General features: G+C 40.1%; 1 pseudogene; it reads left to right on the top strand.

The window, feature by feature from the left end:
- Window positions 1-2,783: 2,783 nt before the first annotated feature.
- LOC136749055 (ADP-ribosylation factor-like protein 13B pseudogene) lies at window positions 2,784-16,920 on the top strand (annotated as a pseudogene).
- The last annotated feature ends 1,355 nt before the right edge of the window (window positions 16,921-18,275 follow it).

Here is an 18,275-nt window from a genome sequence, read left to right on the forward strand (position 1 = left end):
TGGCCCCCACAGTCACCAGATCTCAACCCAATAGAGCATCTTTGGGATGTGGTGGAACGGGAGCTTCGTGCCCTGGATGTGCATCCCACAAATCTCCATCAACTGCAAGATGCTATCCTATCAATAGGGGCCAACATTTCTAAAGAATGCTTTCAGCACCTTGTTGAATCAATGCCACGTAGAATTAAGGCAGTTCTGAAGGCGAAAGGGGGTCAAACACAGTATTAGTATGGTGTTCCTAATAATCCTTTAGGTGAGTGTATATGCAGATTGTTTAACAAATGTCTTGGCACTGTGTTCAACTTAATGACTATTAGATCTGTCTGTCATTTCAATAGTTACAGGCAATAACTAAATAGCTGTTACTTTAAGAGACTGGGACCATTCACAGTGTAAATATGCCAGCTGTTCATAGGACTGCCTGCAGTATCTATCATTGCCAGTAACTCTTGACATAAAACAATTACTGTTTTACAAGTTGCATCCTCACAAGCTGAGAGTGCTGTAGTGCAGCAGTATGAATAGCACAGATGTCATATTTACTGGGGATATGAAGGCAGCTTTGTTTTCACGACACTAGGTGGCATTGCTGTAAAAGAGCGATCGACTTGCAGAGCTTCCGTAGTGTTCTTAGTTTTTTGTTTTTTTTTTTTAACTTCAAAGATCAGTAACAGTATGGAAATGCACATATGGTATATTTATACTTTTAAGACAGATCAATAACCCTTCCTAAAGGAGAATGACTGTTCACTCTCCCCTTTCCCAGAGAGATCTACCACTTTCTAAACACAAGGAATGGCCTGTAATATTTACTCTTACTACTTAATATATATATATACACACTTTTTTTCTTATTAAGATGCCAGCTACCATTTTCCTAAATGGGATGTATAATCAAAGACCTATAACCAGACAGGTCATTCAAATACCCTTCATTCTTCCTCAGAGTGCATGCATGTCATTCAACCCAAATCAGAAACATCCATTCCTCGAAGGATAACGGTAGTTTGTGACCCTCGCGTGGCAGTCCTTGCTTCGTATGTTGGGAATGTTTCCACTCGCATGCAGACACAAGTGCGGAGTTAAATAAGTACACCATACTGTTTCGCACTTGCAAAATTAGTGTTCCCCTGTAATTAGATTGCATGGTGGAAAGTGAGTACCAGTATTTTTAAGCCTGAATTAATAAGTTCTAAATAGGTAATATTTTGACAGTGATTCTAGGTGTTACACAGTTAAAGATTTAAAAACTACCAGGCTGACTCTCCTGGCAGTTTGTCCTGTTATGTATATGTGGAATATGGTGAGGATATGACATCTAATTATCACAAATTTATGGTCCTATCACACATAGATTCAACTGGATGTGTTTTGCTTGTAATGTTTGACTAATGGTGGGTTCTCTGGGGAACCCAGACTTGTGGCTGCGTTGTAGTTGTGCATGTCTGATAGGTACAAGATACAGAGTGTTTTCAGCTCTTTGGTCTTAAAATGTCCTGTAAAATAGCCACTTTGGTACCACAATCCTCTGTGGAGTCTTGATCTGAATCTTGAGGGAAATTCAGTCACCCGAATCCTTAATCCAAGTTTTAAAAGACTTTATTGATTAATAAACTATCATGAGGTTGTGCGTTTTCATATTACATACAGGTTAGCATGGGAAATGTTCCAAGTGATTCTTTTGTAAATCAGTTAGGTTCCAAAATGTTTGAGCAATAGCCCACTAATGTCATTTGGTAATCTCCAATAAAATATCACTGGATTAAGTTGTCTGAGGCCTGTCTGTCTGTTTCCCTCTGACCAATCACTCACTCACTCGCTCGCTGAAGACCTGGCTTAACCAATGGCAGAGTGTCTGGAGATAAATCCTGATGGAGAACGCTAGAATATCATTTAGATGTCACCAGGGGCAGAAAGACAGATGCCCCTCCCCAACAGGCACTCAAGTTATAGCTTTTCTATAGTGAGAAAAACAAAGCAAAATTACTTTTCAGACTTGTGCTGGTATGTAGCCTATAGTATTGATTTTGTTTGTAGCTCTTAAACATATGCACATAACTATAAGGCACCTCGACAAACTGATAATGACACGCATCACTTCAATCCTTCAGTATTCCTCCCAGCAATAAACAAAGACAAAATATCTTGAATGGATTTTCAAGAACTTAAATCCACCTTAAACTATTACGTAAACACCTCCAGTCCAGGAAAATTAATTTCTTCCCATTCTGTAGGGCAGGATCGCAACCTTCGATTTAAGAAGAGCAGTATCTGTATAGATAGGATTTGAAGCACATAACAGACACACACGTACAGATGCATAAATACAGATCTGTGTAAGTACATATGTATGTGTTATATTTCCATTTCTACAGAAAACAAACATCTGAAGAGTTAAACATACTTTCAGGAAAGAGAAGATCTCAATTCCTCAATCTTATGCCAGCAAGACTGAAGAGACACTCATTAATACTTATATGTTATATGGGCTATTCAGTTGATTTATGAACAATAAGCTATTCTGGATTCATATTAATTTGGGGCTCTTAGTGGTCATCTTTTATCTGATCAACAACATATGTTACCAGAATATCTTCCAAATTCATTGGAAGTAAAAGAAAAAATGAAGTATAGTTCCTGTGGTATGCACTAAGAATTGATGTCAATTTGTGACCATTTAGAGGAGGTACGCACGCCCAAGGGCTCTCTGGCCCGCAGAGAGTTGACGGTTGGCCCAAAAGTGAATCCGGGTTAGACTGGCACAACAGTAAAATGTCTGATACATGTTGGGCACCCTGTTGGCCTGGGACAGCCAGAATTCATTTTACGCCACCACCATGGCCGCCAATGAGCCGAAGCACGGGAGCTCGACCACAAGGTCTGTTGTAAGATGGTCCAGGAGGGTGTGGGTCGCAAGGTGGGCGCAAATATGCCAGGAGGCAGGGTCCTCAGGATGTGCATGATGTGTGCTTTATAGCTCACAGATCTGGAGAGGAGTATCCACAATTGTGAATTGTGAATTAAGAGATAGAGTTACTGTATGTCACAGTAGTGTTGAAGAACAATCATCTTCAATCAGGTTGGAACGTGTTGCAATGCCTTTAATACACGCAGCTTGGAGAGGAACAGTGAATCAAGAAGATCCCAAAGTCGCTCTGCCTTCATTTTAACAGTCAATGCTTTTATACACAAAAATCAAAGAGCTGGTTATAATCAGAAAGTCATTACTATGGTATCTTAAAAGTTAGCTAAGCAGAATATATATAATTATAGGACAGAGTTCATAGGTCAACACATGGATTAGGGAGCAGGCACTTAAATCATACTGTTTGACATTGTCTCCAAGATTCTCATCGTAAATAACAAACAGAAATCAAGCTACCTTCTGGCCTGACTTTCTTAAATATACAAGAGAGATAAACAGGTATTAGAGAAAGAATTTCTAACTTTCCTTCCACAGTAGATAAAGCAAGCAGGGGAGGGCTGGCCTGAGTGACAGTATAGTAACCTATAGCCAATGGAAAGGACGTTACTGTCTGTCATCATCCCTAGAGATTATATATTTTTTACCCAACCATAGACCATGGCTCTATGAATATCTAGCCAATCCAATTAAATACTTTTAATGATGTGCAGAAACCCAGAGAAGGGAGTAGCAGTGAAGAGGAATATGAGTATGAAGAGCAATAATGCGTCACCTTATAACACCCCTTCTCATGTGTTAGTGTTTATACAGATCCCCATTAGCTGCCATGTTATTACATATGTGATTGATTAATTTGAAGAAGATGCTCCCACACACTGTCTCTACTAGCAAGTGTTATAATTCAATAGACTGCAATGTTTTGATCAAAGATCTTATAACACTTGCAAGTAGCATGTTTTTTCTATCCAGATCCTTTTCCCTCATACACACCTGTCTAGTCAATACATGTGTGCAATTAGCTTTTGTTATGGTGATTGATTAATTACCCAAATAAATGCCATGTTTTAACATGTTCACCACACATTTACGCACCCTCATGTATTTCTGGTGATGTTTGCCTTTGGCTGGTAAAAATACCAAATGGCTGGTAAGTTTTTTCCTTCTACCAGACACTGTGGCTAGTGGCCAAAAAAAGGTAATTTTATCCCCTAATCCCCTGTGTTCCAATGGCACGTTGTGTTTGCTAATCAAGTTTATCATTTTAAAAGGCTAACTGATCATTAGAAAACCCTTTTGCAATTATGTTAGCACGGCTGAAAACTGTTGTGCTGATTAAAGAAGCAATTAAACTGGCCTTCTTTAGACTAGTTGAGTATCTGGAGCATCAGCAATTGTGGGTTTGATTACAGGCTCAAAATGGCAAGAAACAGAGAACTTTCTTCTGAAACTTGTCAGTCTATTCTTGTTCTGAGAAATGAAGGCTATTCCATCAGAGAAATTACCAAGAAACTGAAGTACAACTTCGTACAACTCTGTGTACTACTCCCTTCACAGAACAGTGCAAAATGGCTCTAACCAGAACAGAAAGAGGAGTGGGAGGCCCTGGTGCACAACTGAGCAATAGGACAAATACATTAGAGTGTCTAGTTTGCAAAATGGATGCCTCACAGTTCCCCAACTGGCAGCTTCATTAAATAGTACCCGCAAAACACCAGTCTCACCGTCAACAGTGAAGAGGCGACTCCGGGATGCTGGTCTTCTAGGCAGAGTTGCAAAGAAAAAGCCATATCTTAGACTGGAGAATAAAAATAAAAATGTAAGAACACAGACACTGGACAGAGGCAGATTGGAAAAAAGTGTTATGGACAGATGAATCTAAGTTTGAGGTGTTCGGATCACAAAGAAGAACATTCGTCAGATGCAGAGCAAATGAAAAGATGCTGGAGGAGTGCTTGATGCCATCTGTCAAGCATGGTGGAGGCAATGTGATGCTCTGGGAGTGCTTTGGTGGTGGTAAAGTGGGAGATTTGCACAGGGTAAAATAGGGATGCACCGATAAGAAAATTATTGGCCGATACCGATAGCCGATGTTCATATAACATAATCGGCCGATGCCGATACTGATGTTATGACATTTCTGTAACTTTCTACCCTGTCATAAATTAAATAATGTTGTTTCTGATGAGGCTTCTAATATCAGCTCATTTTAAATATACAAGTTATTTTTCCATATATTTGAATAAGAAAAGACTTATACCCCATTCAGACATAGGATAAAAGGCCACCAACACCGACATATGGTGTATTTTTTGGAAATGAAAGGTACGCAAAGGGAGACCCATCTTCAAAGCCGATACATGTCTTTTGTGCAACAGAGGTAGTCTATTTTACCTCGGATTTGTATGAATGGGGTACAAGCATTAGTGGCACAAGTAATCGCCATTTTAAAGTAGTCGGCCGATACCGATTATTACATTTTTGGCCTGTAACCTGCCAATACCGATTGCTGGCCGATTAATCGGTGCATCCCTAGGATAAAGGTATCTTGAAGAAGGAAGGCCATCACTCCATTTTGCAACGCCATGCCATACCCTGTGGATGGCGCTTGACTGGAGCCAGTTTCCTCCTGCACAGGACAATGACCCAAAAGTACAGCTCCAAACTATGCAAGAACTACTTAGGGAAGAAGCAGTCAGCTGGTATTCTGTATATAATGGAGTGGCCAGCACAGTCACCGGATCGCAACCCTACTGAGCGGTTATGGGAGCAGCTTGACCGTATGGTACGTAAGAAGTGCCCATCAAGCCAATCCAACTTGTGGGAAGTGCTTCAGGAAGCATGGGGTGAAATCTCTTCAGATTACCTCAACAAATTGACAACTAGAATGACAAAGGTCTGCAAGGCTGTAATTGCTGCAAATGGAGGATTATTTGATGAAAGCAAAGTCTGAAGGACACAATTATTGTCAATGACTATATTTCCATTTTGCTATATTTCCTATTCAAACTCATTTCATGTATGTTTTCATGGAAAACAATGACATTTCTAAGTGACCCCAAACTTTTGAACGGTCGTGTACATTCACAGTGGTACCATGGTAATGACATAGGCCCCTTCCCCATTGGGCAGTATCCTCGATTTTAAAGATAAGTGGGATTTGAAGATCAAGCACGCAAGAAGTATACAGAGAAAACCCCTTACATGGTCAAATAAAATAATGTTCTCATTTGTATCAATTATTAAGCAGGTCAAGAAAAAAATACATAATAGTTATACATCAATCTCAAGGACGACAACTCTGTAGATTACAACAAATCTATGACCTTGTAAAGCACATCAATACATGCATCATGAAAGCCTGATTCTAGAGATTAAATTGAGAAACAAGCACTAGAACATCTGTGCTGAACGATTTTAAATGCAATAGAATCTAAGGAATGCTGAATTCCACCAAGAAGGCAGGTCATTGTATCCAAATATTCCACTTGAAACCTAAATACTGGGTGAATATCCATAGAAGCATAATGTTAATGTAGAATAATTTGGACATGTTCTGATTATTACTCAAATTTCCTGGTGGTATTTGTACATTGCATATTACCATTTAAAATCCATTATATTTAATTAATTGGATGGGATTGGGGATTGTTGTGGGCAAGGGTACTCCACATTATAATTTCCCCTAGGCTACAAAGAAATACAAAGTCCCACACTGCTTCGAGAGAAAAAACAAGAGGAACAGAGAACATATTTTACAGTCCATTACCACTCAGACCCGGGGGCTTAGCTGTTGTAGTGCTATGCATTAACAGTGTATTTTCTCTGTCTATGGGAGAATATTGAGTACATCTCACATGTATTTGTCAGTATATATGATGGCCAAAATATTGAGGCTCCTAAAAATCTAATTTAAATTTCGAATTTAATTGCTTCTTCATTTAGCTTATATTCAAGTTATTTAATTTGACGGGCTTGGAATGCAAAGAGACATACATTTAATGTAGGCTAATGTCTTTATTTCATGAACAATAGCAAGGCTATTTGTTTTATTTAATTGTTGTAGCCTATATGCTTGTGAAGAGTTCATTCTGCTGACTACTTTAAATAAAATACATTTGTTGGATCATAGTGTTTATTGCTGTTTAAATGTATGCTATTATATGGCTATTTAAAACATATGTCCGATAGTTGTTCTATATGGCCGGAATTCTGGAATGTTAACGGCCATGTTGCCCATAAAAAAAAAAAAAAGGCTAGCGCAAACTCTGCCTAGATCATGGTATTCAGATATGAATTCTGTGAGGGAAATTGCAAGAAAACTAATAGTTTTACCTAATGGAATACAATCCTCAATTAATAGATGCAGAGAAAGTGTTAGCTGTGTAAACATTGCGGCAGAGGCAGAAAAAGGAACATGCATTACAACACCTTGAAGATCAAAGTACATTTATAAAGATACATGAAATGCATTCCATTTTCAGCTCTTTCGAAGAAACAGTATTTGAGATGAAAATCAAATCAGACTTTTACAGTGCCATTAGTAAACGCCAGCAGAACAGCTATTCATCGGGTAAATGAGATCAGCAATGCTGGACTTCAAGATTGTAGTGTGTTCTTATATATTCTGATGGCTCTTCTCAGTCTAGTGGCGAGAGAGAAAAAGATAAATTGAGCAAGAGATGCTGACAATTCAAGTCAAGCAGAAGGTAAAAGACAACACTTTAGGTAGTGGAACAGTGCTCATTATGTAGGCTACACAAACCTGTTACTGAGCTTGTGTTACCTTAGACTTGAAAGAGCAGTCAACCTCGAACCAGGAGCCGGGCCTTTTGGATAATTATTTTGGATTCTTAACTTACTGACTGTGGCCCATTCATCTTTGGGATTCCCTTCATTGTCGTACACAGACCCTGTGCTAGTCTTTACACTGACAGGATGAGCACCACATGCCTGCTTTAAGCTGCAAACAGCATTTCAAGCAGTTTTAACACCCCATTATGAGGCCTCATATTAACAGTTCCTGAGAGGGGACAGCCTTGCAAACTGAAGTGTGTCTTAAGCACATGGACTTGTCGGGCTCAACAGTGTGGCAGGGTTTAATTGATTGTGCATGACAGTGATTAATGCATTAAATGGGCCAAACAATCTTGCAATAATAATTTTGCTCTTGGGACTTCTTTGCATCTTTGGTTTGGAACAACGCAAGACCGAGTTCTCGAATTGCACATTTCTTAATCTCTTAGTAGCTCATTCTTATGTGAGGTGGGATTGCATTGCACAATAATAATATCCCCTCTCAAACTCATTAGATAAGTATTTTCTGATTTACCATGCACAACGGAAGCTTCCCTGGAGACTCATTAGCCTGTCTCATTTATTTATTTATTTTCTACATTTTATTCCCCCCAGTTTCTTAACTATGTAGCAAAAATGACATTTTACAGCCACGAGGGGATCTTTGCTGTTTTTCTAAGATGTCCCATGAGATCTGGAAGGCTCAACTGGCTGATTGGTGCAGTTGTCAATTATTTTCTTTGGAATTAATGCATCAGGTTTTCACATTGGGAAACTTGACTTGCAACCTTTGTATTCTTTATTTAACAATTTATTGCGAAAGCATTGTAAAGTTTTAGCAGTCATTATTATTTAGTTACTTTATCTTCATATGTCTTTTCAATGGTATTTTATTTTAAATCGGAATGCAAATATGATTAGTTTTGGTTTCTCTTGTTTGTAGAACTTAACTGTTATGGTCAGATGGAAAATGCAATTAAAATCCTAAAAAACAGCTTTGGTAAGCTTTGGTCCTGTCTTTTAGGTTAGCTTGTATGTACTGCTTAATAAATATTATAACAAACACAAAGTAAAAACTGCTTTACTGGTCAGACATGTTCCTTTTAGTTATTTATTGATTCCTACCAGTGAAGATTAAAGGAGTATTGTACTTGAACCATAACAATGCCATTTTCTGTACTGTTTCTTCAAGGGCAGGGAAGTTAAGATGGGCAGAATGTCAGCTAGATTAAAACGCTCCTTCTTTCAGAGGAGGGCAAGGACACTAAGAAGAGGGTGTATAATTGCAGTGCGACTACTAGTTCCTTATCATCTTCCTGTGTATTTGACATCTAATAGCTGCCCTCGTCTCCCCTCTACAGTGTGTCAGGGACTAGGGATTAGTGGCAGGGACTAGATTAATGGATGACTGATTTCTGCAGAAGGATAACATTGCTGCAAAGGTAACTAGAAATATGAATAAATAAACTATATCCACGCATGCTCATTTCCCACTCCCTTCCCAGTAGGTATTCTTACACAAATGTCTATATAAATAGTTTAAATTAATCCTGGACTTCAATGATTCTCCATTTAAACTGCTATAATCAAACAGGGCAGACTGTAACATTATTGTGGCTGTGAGGCTGAAACCATTTTATTAGAATTGCTTTGTGCAGCTGCTTACCTTGTTGACTGACCATTCACAATTTATAACACTTCACATATGAGGTCCTCCAAAAACATAACTCAATAACTATAATATAATCCTGATTAAAAAATTCAGGAGATTCAGGTGAAGTCTGAATTTCTAAAAAACAATGTTTTATATAGAGATGACAAAAGAAAAGGTAAGTATTGCATGTAGCACAAAAGTTATTTTAAATATTTAAATAGAAAGGTCAGTCTTTCAAACAGCAAACACAAAATTGTTCTTTCTAGCTTGTCACAGTGTATCAGTGAACAGATACAATCTGCTCAACACAGTCAACAAAATCATTTCAGATTCTCAGACACAGAAAAATGTACATAAAAGCAACCCAAAAAAGAAGCTACTGCAGCTACTTCTATTCATTAGAAAGAAATGCCCAGAATCTAAAAAAGGATGCACACTTTGTCTGATCAGTGACAGGAATCATGAGTACCGGTTTGTAAGTTTGTTTCCGGTTAAGGGGAACGTTGCAATCCTGTCCGGTCTCAAAGTTGCCTGGTGACTATTATTGTTATTATTTATTAGTTGACACCATTTCCCAAGGTGAATAACAGTCACCAAATATACAGCTTTAAAAACAGAGCAAGAGCTATGAAATTACAATTTATTTCTTAGGCAGGGCAACTTAAAAAATGTGACAATATATCACATTATGTTTTACATACAATTACCCATTTAAACATGTTATTTTTCTACTGGAACAATCTAGGTGAGGTACCTTGCTGAAGGGAACAATGGCAGTGTCCCGAACCTAGGAATGATCCCACAACCTTCCACCCAGGAGGGAGCCCTGACCACTACTCCATTAGTAATATATTACTTCACTCCCAATAAGAGTAAAATTAACTTGGGGCAGATTAGCGGTAGTTTATCATGCCATATTATCATGCCATCTTTAAAGGCACACCGACCAATTGTAAAAAACCCACTGGGAGCATTGAATTGGTCTCAGACCCCAGGACTACATGTTACAGGCTATATGATTAACCCTGCTTTCCTTGTGTGGATTTTAGCCGCATAAGCCAGGGTGCAGGATCCTGGTCCTCTAGGGCTGTATTGGCTTAAGGTATTATTTGTACGTCAACTCCTAACTGCCTAGTTCAACTGATCATTGGCTTAATTGGACAAATTTGACCACTTTCCTCATTATTAAATTATGGGTGATTGAAGGAAACCTATAAAACCTGCTGGACTGCAGCCTTCCAGGACCAGACATCAGCCAATTAGGAGTCGGTTCTTTGATATTTTGTTAATGTATATTATATTTTCATCTAAGGTGCTGGTGGCAGGTTTTATATTAGAATGGTAGAAAAGTAAGTATTCAAATTCACAATTATCCCAAGTCTGCCATAGTTAGAAAAGGATCTGCACATTCCTGTCAAGCTGAATGTTAACAGGAGATGCCTACACTCACCTAAAGGATTATTAGGAACACCTGTTCAATTTCTCATTAATGCAATTATCTAACCAACCAATCACATGGCAGTTGCTTCAATGCATTTAGGGGTGTGGTCCTGGTCAAGACAATCTCCTGAACTCCAAACTGAATGTCTGAATGGGAAAGAAAGGTGATTTAAGCAATTTTGAGCGTGGCATGGTTGTTGGTGCCAGACGGGCCGGTCTGAGTATTTCACAATCTGCTCAGTTACTGGGATTTTCACGCACAACCATTTCTAGGGTTTACAAAGAATGGTGTGAAAAGGGAAAAACATCCAGTATGCGGCAGTCCTGTGGGCAAAAATGCCTTGTTGATGCTAGAGGTCAGAGGAGAATGGGCCGACTGATTCAAGCTGATAGAAGAGCAACTTTGACTGAAATAACCACTCGTTACAACCGTGGTATGCAGCAAAGCATTTGTGAAGCCACAACACGTACAACCTTGAGGCGGATGGGCTACAACAGCAGAAGACCCAACCGGGTACCACTCATCTCCACTACAAATAGGAAAAAGAGGCTACAATTTGCACAAGCTCACCAAAATTGGACAGTTGAAGACTGGAAAAAAGTTGCCTGGTCTGATGAGTCTCGATTTCTGTTGAGACATTCAGATGGTAGAGTCAGAATTTGGTGTAAACAGAATGAGAACATGGATCCATCATGCCTTGTTACCACTGTGCAGGCTGGTGGTGGTGGTGTAATGGTGTGGGGGATGTTTTCTTGGCACACTTTAGGCCCCTTAGTGCCAATTGGGCATCGTTTAAATGCCACGGCCTACCTGAGCATTGTTTCTTACCATGTCCATCCCTTTATGACCACCATGTACCCATCCTCTGATAGCTACTTCCAACAGGATAATGCACCATGTCACAAAGGTCGAATCATTTCAAATTGGTTTCTTGAGCATGACAATGAGTTCACTGTACTAAACTGGCCCCCACAGTCACCAGATCTCAACCCAATAGAGCAACTTTGGGATGTGGTGGAATGGGAGCTTCGTGCCCTGGATGTACATCCCACAAATCTCCATCAACTGCAAGATGCTATCCTATCAATATGGGCCAACATTTCTAAAGAATGCTTTCAGCACCTTGTTGAATCAATGCCACGTAGAATTAAGGCAGTTCTGAAGGCGAAAGGGAGTCAAACACAGTATTAGTATGGTGTTCCTAATAATCCTTTAGGTGAGTGTATACTGCAGTAGGGCTGCGTTTTTTCATGAGAGCATGGATTCCATTTAAAGTCTTTCTCATGCAAACATTTATTTCAGTCGAAAACTTTAGGGCTTTAATAGCCTTCTTCATCTTCAATGACACCACAGCCAGCTAGAAGTGAACTGGGAATTTCGTGAAAAAGGACAATTATAGTACCCAAAGAAGTGCTTCCTTGCTGTGCTACTCTGCAGAAGAAAGTAGCAGTCCCTCTATCTGGAGAACTGCTAATGAAATGGCCCAAGAAGAGAAAACATCAAGCTTTATGTAAGGTACTCCTCCAGACTGCTGGAGTGTGTCTGAAGAAAGCTGGAGAACTGCCACAATAGCCACTCCTAGAGCTGTTGAACCTCTGATAGAAGAAGCAACAGTAATTAACACTTCTCCATAGGAAATCTCTCAACGTAGGGAATTAATCTATGTCTCACTCCAAGTAAATTAGGATTCTTGTCAAGTCTTGTTTGGCAGCCCTAATTTATTCTCCTTGAGTTGTCTGTGATAACAGGCAAAATCTAAGCCTGTTCTCCTCATTCAAGAACTGCAAATACGCACAATCAGTGTTTAGCATCTAGAGTCCATTTCACACTAGCATCCTCAACCCGTGTCAACCTGGTCACATGACAAAGACCACACCGACATCACTGTGAATTCTATTACAGTGATGACAATAAAAGTGCATGCCAACAGTAACAGCACCAGTCCTACAAAGAGCATCCCTGTCACAACGTATTACAGACCCAGCTACTTTATTTAAGCCTACTCTTTATTATTGGATAATATTGATAATAATACATTCTTGTTGAATTTGTGTCATGTTAGATGCTGTTTGTTTTGTTTTACAGAAGCTGCTTTTAACCCTCAGGCTAGATTTTATCTATAACTTATCATGTTCTCTATGAAGGCATCTTTTCTGCACACTTTTTCAATAAAGGCCTCCATAGGCGCAATTGTTGTTCATTGCCATTTTCATTTCTAGTTACCGGATCCTCAGATTGGTTAAACCAATAACTGCTCAGGTGAAACAAACCTTTTTAAAAAGTAAAGAAAAAGAGTGCAATCAATATAACTCGCTTACACGTTCTGTGCATTCCTATATACATTTATATCGAGATTTTATACTGCCCCTCAAATAAATAAATAGATAGATACAAACAGCCAGACACTAATCACCACTACATTGATCCAAAGTGTATGATACTGAAGTAAATAGAAAAAAGCCACATCTTGTTCATTAAACAATCCTTATACATTTCTTTAATTTACTTGTATTCTTCCCGAAATAGAAAAAAAAAAAACACATTACTTCTGGGGCAAAGACGAGAGAATTATAAGAAGTTTGTTTGGTGAATAATTATCCAGCTGCTACAACCACTTGTGTTTCGATATGACAGTAAAAAGAAGCTGCACTGAAATTAATTGAGCGATTTTTTAAATGTAATTTTTCAAGCATTATAATACTTTTTAATTTTAAAGTGAGCACTGAGCTTTATATATATATATTTATATACATGCCCTGCATATATATTTATATTTAAAAACTGTGATTACTGCTAACAAGTGTATATGAATATAAAAGGTTTGTTTCAACCAAGCTGTAATTAGTTTAACTGATCTGAGGATCAACTGAGATTTGCATTTCACTCGGCAAAGAGATTGAAAAAGCTATTTAAAGACTAACAATCCAAAGTATAACATGGCTGAATAGGAATTTATTATTATTATTATTCAATAAAAATGAAAATATCGAGTTCTTGGGTCTTAAAGGGGTTAATGCAGTGTAATGGTTGGCGCAGGGATGGAGCTCTTAATTGGATAGGTGCTATGTGTTGCTAATTTACCCAGCTGGACTTTAAGCTTGCTTTGAGATACAGAAAAAGCCAGACTTCTGTCAAGTTATCCTGAAAGGTATCTGGTTAACTGGCAGATCGGAAGACTAAGGGCCGAATTAAAATCAAAACTCTGACCCACCCGCTAATAACAAACTACAAACCTGTACATCATAGCGGTTACATCTGAAAATGAAGCGGCAACTGAGTACAGCTGTAGTTTTCTATTAGCGGATGGGTCAAAGTTTTGATTTAATCCGGCCCTAAGTTAATAACGTACATTGTATAAAAATGTACCAGATTAATTAATCAGTCTTATTAAACAGTAAGAGAAATCTAGTTTTAGTTAGCTAAGGTTAGCAAACTTAGATATCAGTACTGTTATATTAACTATAGCTTCTTACTAAATAATGTTAGTCTTCTGCCTTGAGTGATTCAGCATGTTATTCGTATGATGTATAAGTTATTTAAATGTAGCCTAAGTTATTTAAAGGTTGGTGTACTGGTGCCTCCATGCAATTTTAAGTTATTCAAATCTAAATTAATTTTAAATTGTCAATGGCTTGGTGTTGCCACAATATACATCTATACGTTTTTAGTACATTTTCTTGTTATTTTCATTATTACTGTATCATAATCTTATTTTTTATTGGATGGGTTTGCGACACACACACAAATATGGAAATTAATCTTTCTCCACTTGGTTTTCACTTAAACTGAATTAAGGATGTCTGCAAAGAAATAAATAATAATAGCAATGATAATACTGTATGAGAGTCTCTGGTTTGCTCAGTCCTGGAATTGTTTACCTCAGTGAGTGAGTGACATCTACATTCGCCATCAATAAGAGCACAGTCCCATCAAGCTCCAGGCCTGGACATGGCAGTTCTAACCACTGGTACAGCTGTGACTGTGATGATGTTTCATATGGATTGAGTAACAGGAGGGGTTGGTTGACTCATATGAAAAAATAAAAGGGGAGAAAATATTCCCAGTTTTTTTCAAAATACAGGAGACTAGTAATCCAAGGAAGAATTATACCATTATCTACAATTCTACAGACAATGTTGGAAATGGGTTGCAAATCCAAGGGTAATTTGTGTGAAATTCTGCTACCTGATGTTTTACAGCCAATTGTTCTCATGTTAGATGGTATGTTTGCAAATCAGGCAAAGCTTTATTGTAAACATGTTTTGTTCAAGAATTAATCCAATACACAATGAAGTCATATATGAAAGAAAAAAAAACACTTATCATTGATTTGATTATGGCAGTGGTGGGTAACCTAAATTAAGCAATGGGCCGCAAGTCCAGGTGTCAAATAACTGCCTGTGCAACAAGACCCCTTTACCACAATTACAAGCCACAAATGCTACATTTAAAAAATAAAATAGCAATATCATGCGAAAAATTAATATCAACAATCTATTAAAGAAGTAAAACTGATACAAAATAAACAGTTGTCATAAATATACTACTTTATTCTTAATTTATTTTTTGGGAGGTGGAAGTGGATGTACTTTGGGCTACATTAGGCCTGCAAACCACAGAGGGACATGGGGGGTTCAAAGTGGGGGGAGGTTATCAGTGCATGCAGGTGGCAGGAGGGTGGATGCAGGGGTTCCATCTGTCCATAGTGTTTTGGATTATTCTGTATTGTAGATTGTGATTTGTTTTGTTGGCATGTTTGCTTAATTACCACAAAAAATAAATATAAATATTGTTTAAAGAAATTGCTGTTTAATCCCGAATTTATCATTGGCACCCTTGGCACAAACCAGACTATGGGCACTCCAGCCTAACAAAGGTTCGCCATCCCTGCTCTAGAACTGAGCTTCTGGCCACGTGATTCAATTATGACCATCTAAGGCCTGATGCCCTGCCTTTTCCTTCAATTATGACATTAGCAGCAGCTTTAATCAGTGGATGATTAACAGCTTGAGTGCTGCCTCCGGTCCCAGTTATGACATCATAAGCGGCAGACGCGTCACATCCCCACATGCTACAGGGTCAGGACACACTTGCAAGTGCAACAGCGCCAGCGGATGCAAATCCTGAGCTCGGTGTATCATCCTTCCAGTTGTTTTCATTTGTATCACCCATCTCAGCGTGTAGAGGAGCGACTGGAGTAGCTAGCAGTCAGTGAAGAGTAGTCAGTGACATTTTCATTCAGTATGATTGCGAACTGTGGCAAATGGGTGAAACGGTTGCGCCAGCCGGCAAGGAAAGTGACCTTAGTGATGCTGGGTCTGGACAAAGCTGGGAAAACAGCGACTCTGAAAGGAATTTTGGGAGAAAATCCAGAAGACGTGGCCCCCACCGTGGGCTTCTCCAAAATCGACCTGAAGCAGGGGGACTCCGAGGTGGCCATTTTTGACTTGGGTGGGGGCAAGTCGATCCGGGGCATCTGGCAAAATTACTACGCCGAGTCGCACGGCGTGGTGTTCCTGGTGGACTCCAGCGTTGTGGAGCGCATGCGTGAGAGCAGGGACACCCTGGCCGAGGTCCTGAGACACCCGCGCATCACCGGGAAGCCCATGCTTGTCCTGGGCAACAAGCAGGACCGCGACGGGGCCTTGTATGAGGGAGAACTCGTCCAGTCTCGTCCAGTCTCTCTCCCTGGATAAGCTAGTGAACAAGTACAAGTGTCGCTGTACAATCGAGACGTGCTGCGCTGTGATGGACAACAGCATGAATCGGGAGCACCCCGTCAAGAGGGGGCTGGGCTGGCTGCTCCGCATCATCCACTGCGAATACGCGGCCTTGAACGGGCGCGTAGAGAAGGACACGGCCGAGCAGAGGGCCCTGGAGGAGCAGGACAAGCGCGACAGAGCGGAGCGAGTGCGCCAGGTCCGAGAGGAGCGGGAGCAGAGAGAGAGGGAGGAGGCCGCGCGAGAGGGGAGGGCCGCGCCGGAGGAGCAGGCGGAGGACGAGGACGGCATCATGTCCAATCCTTTCCAGCCCATCGCTGATGTCATCACTGGCAACGAGGCCAAGCAGAGGACGGAGGCCAAGGAGAGGAAACGGTGCAGGTGACGGCAGTTCACCTGGATCCCGGGCCGGCGGACGACGGGGGTGGAGGAGGGGAGCCGTGAGAAGGAGGACAAGCGGAGGAGAGAGGAGGAGAGGGAGAGGAAGCCGAGGCGGTTCCCCTGGCGCTGGGGCTGGCGCAGGACATGCCCAATGACGACGGGCGAGGCGGAGGAGAGCAGCCCCTGGGAGGCTGACAGCGCTGTGTACAGTAACCCCACTCTGGGTAGCTGACCTACACCGACCACACACAGGTGGAGTAAACACTCCCAGAGAAGTGATCTGACATGTTACACTGCGAGAGATGCTCAAATCCGCTACAAACCCCATAGATTTGACTTCAGCAACACGCACCTAAACCAGACCCTGCGGCTGTACATTCAGGAACATCATAGCATGCAATTATTACACATCAACATAAAGTCTGGAGCTCCGGTTCTGCACAAACTTGAGAAACAAACCCGGTTTTCACACAGCCGGCGTCTTACTCACGCAGGCGATGTCCAAACGTTCCTGCTGTTGTTTTGGGAGCCGCACGGATCCTGTTCACAGCGCTTCTGAATCCATGTGTAAAGTATAGTGCCAGTTCATGCGCGTTTCCCCACGACGTTTCCTTCTCGCTCTCCATCTTCCCCCTCACTTCCTGCTCTTGCTGCCACTTCCCGCCAACAAAACCTCACATGTCTCTCTAGCTCCGCCGCCCGCCCTTTCACCCGCCAGGTGCTCCGATATATATATCAGCATCAATTAAATAACACTTCCCACAGTGCTTCATTTAGTTAGAGCCCATCTGGACCAACACTAGTCCAATTATGATTGCCAGGCTCCCCTACATTACCCCCTGGAAAATAAAACTGCAATCAAGTCCCGAAAAAACATCATTATACATAGTTTTAAGTGTAATATGGATTTAGTGTTATTGGATTTAATAATATTCAGATTTACAAAGAGTATAACCAAAGTGCACATCCATCGCTTCCCTTTTGTATGCCAATATAATTATAATATGCAACAAATCGTGCATATGTGTATGTGTATCATATATGCAAGTTAATGTGTGTGTGTATATTATATATATATATATATATATATATATATATATATATATATATATATATATATATATTACACAGTGTAAATAAGCATAGAGTGTGTTGTCAGTACTGAAGTGTTTTAGACTTGGAACAATCCCTTCAAGTGTTGTCAGATCCAGATTTAAACACAGAATGCATTGTATCGATTTCACGATTTTTATATCACTGTTAAAAGATACCTACATTACTATGTCCAAACAGAGGGGAATGTAGAGCAGAGTAGATTTTATTTAGATTGTTTTTGACATGCCCGGGTTAATTGCTGCA

This window comes from Amia ocellicauda, chromosome 5 (genome assembly GCF_036373705.1).
Source record: "Amia ocellicauda isolate fAmiCal2 chromosome 5, fAmiCal2.hap1, whole genome shotgun sequence".
Classification (NCBI taxonomy): domain Eukaryota; kingdom Metazoa; phylum Chordata; class Actinopteri; order Amiiformes; family Amiidae; genus Amia; species Amia ocellicauda.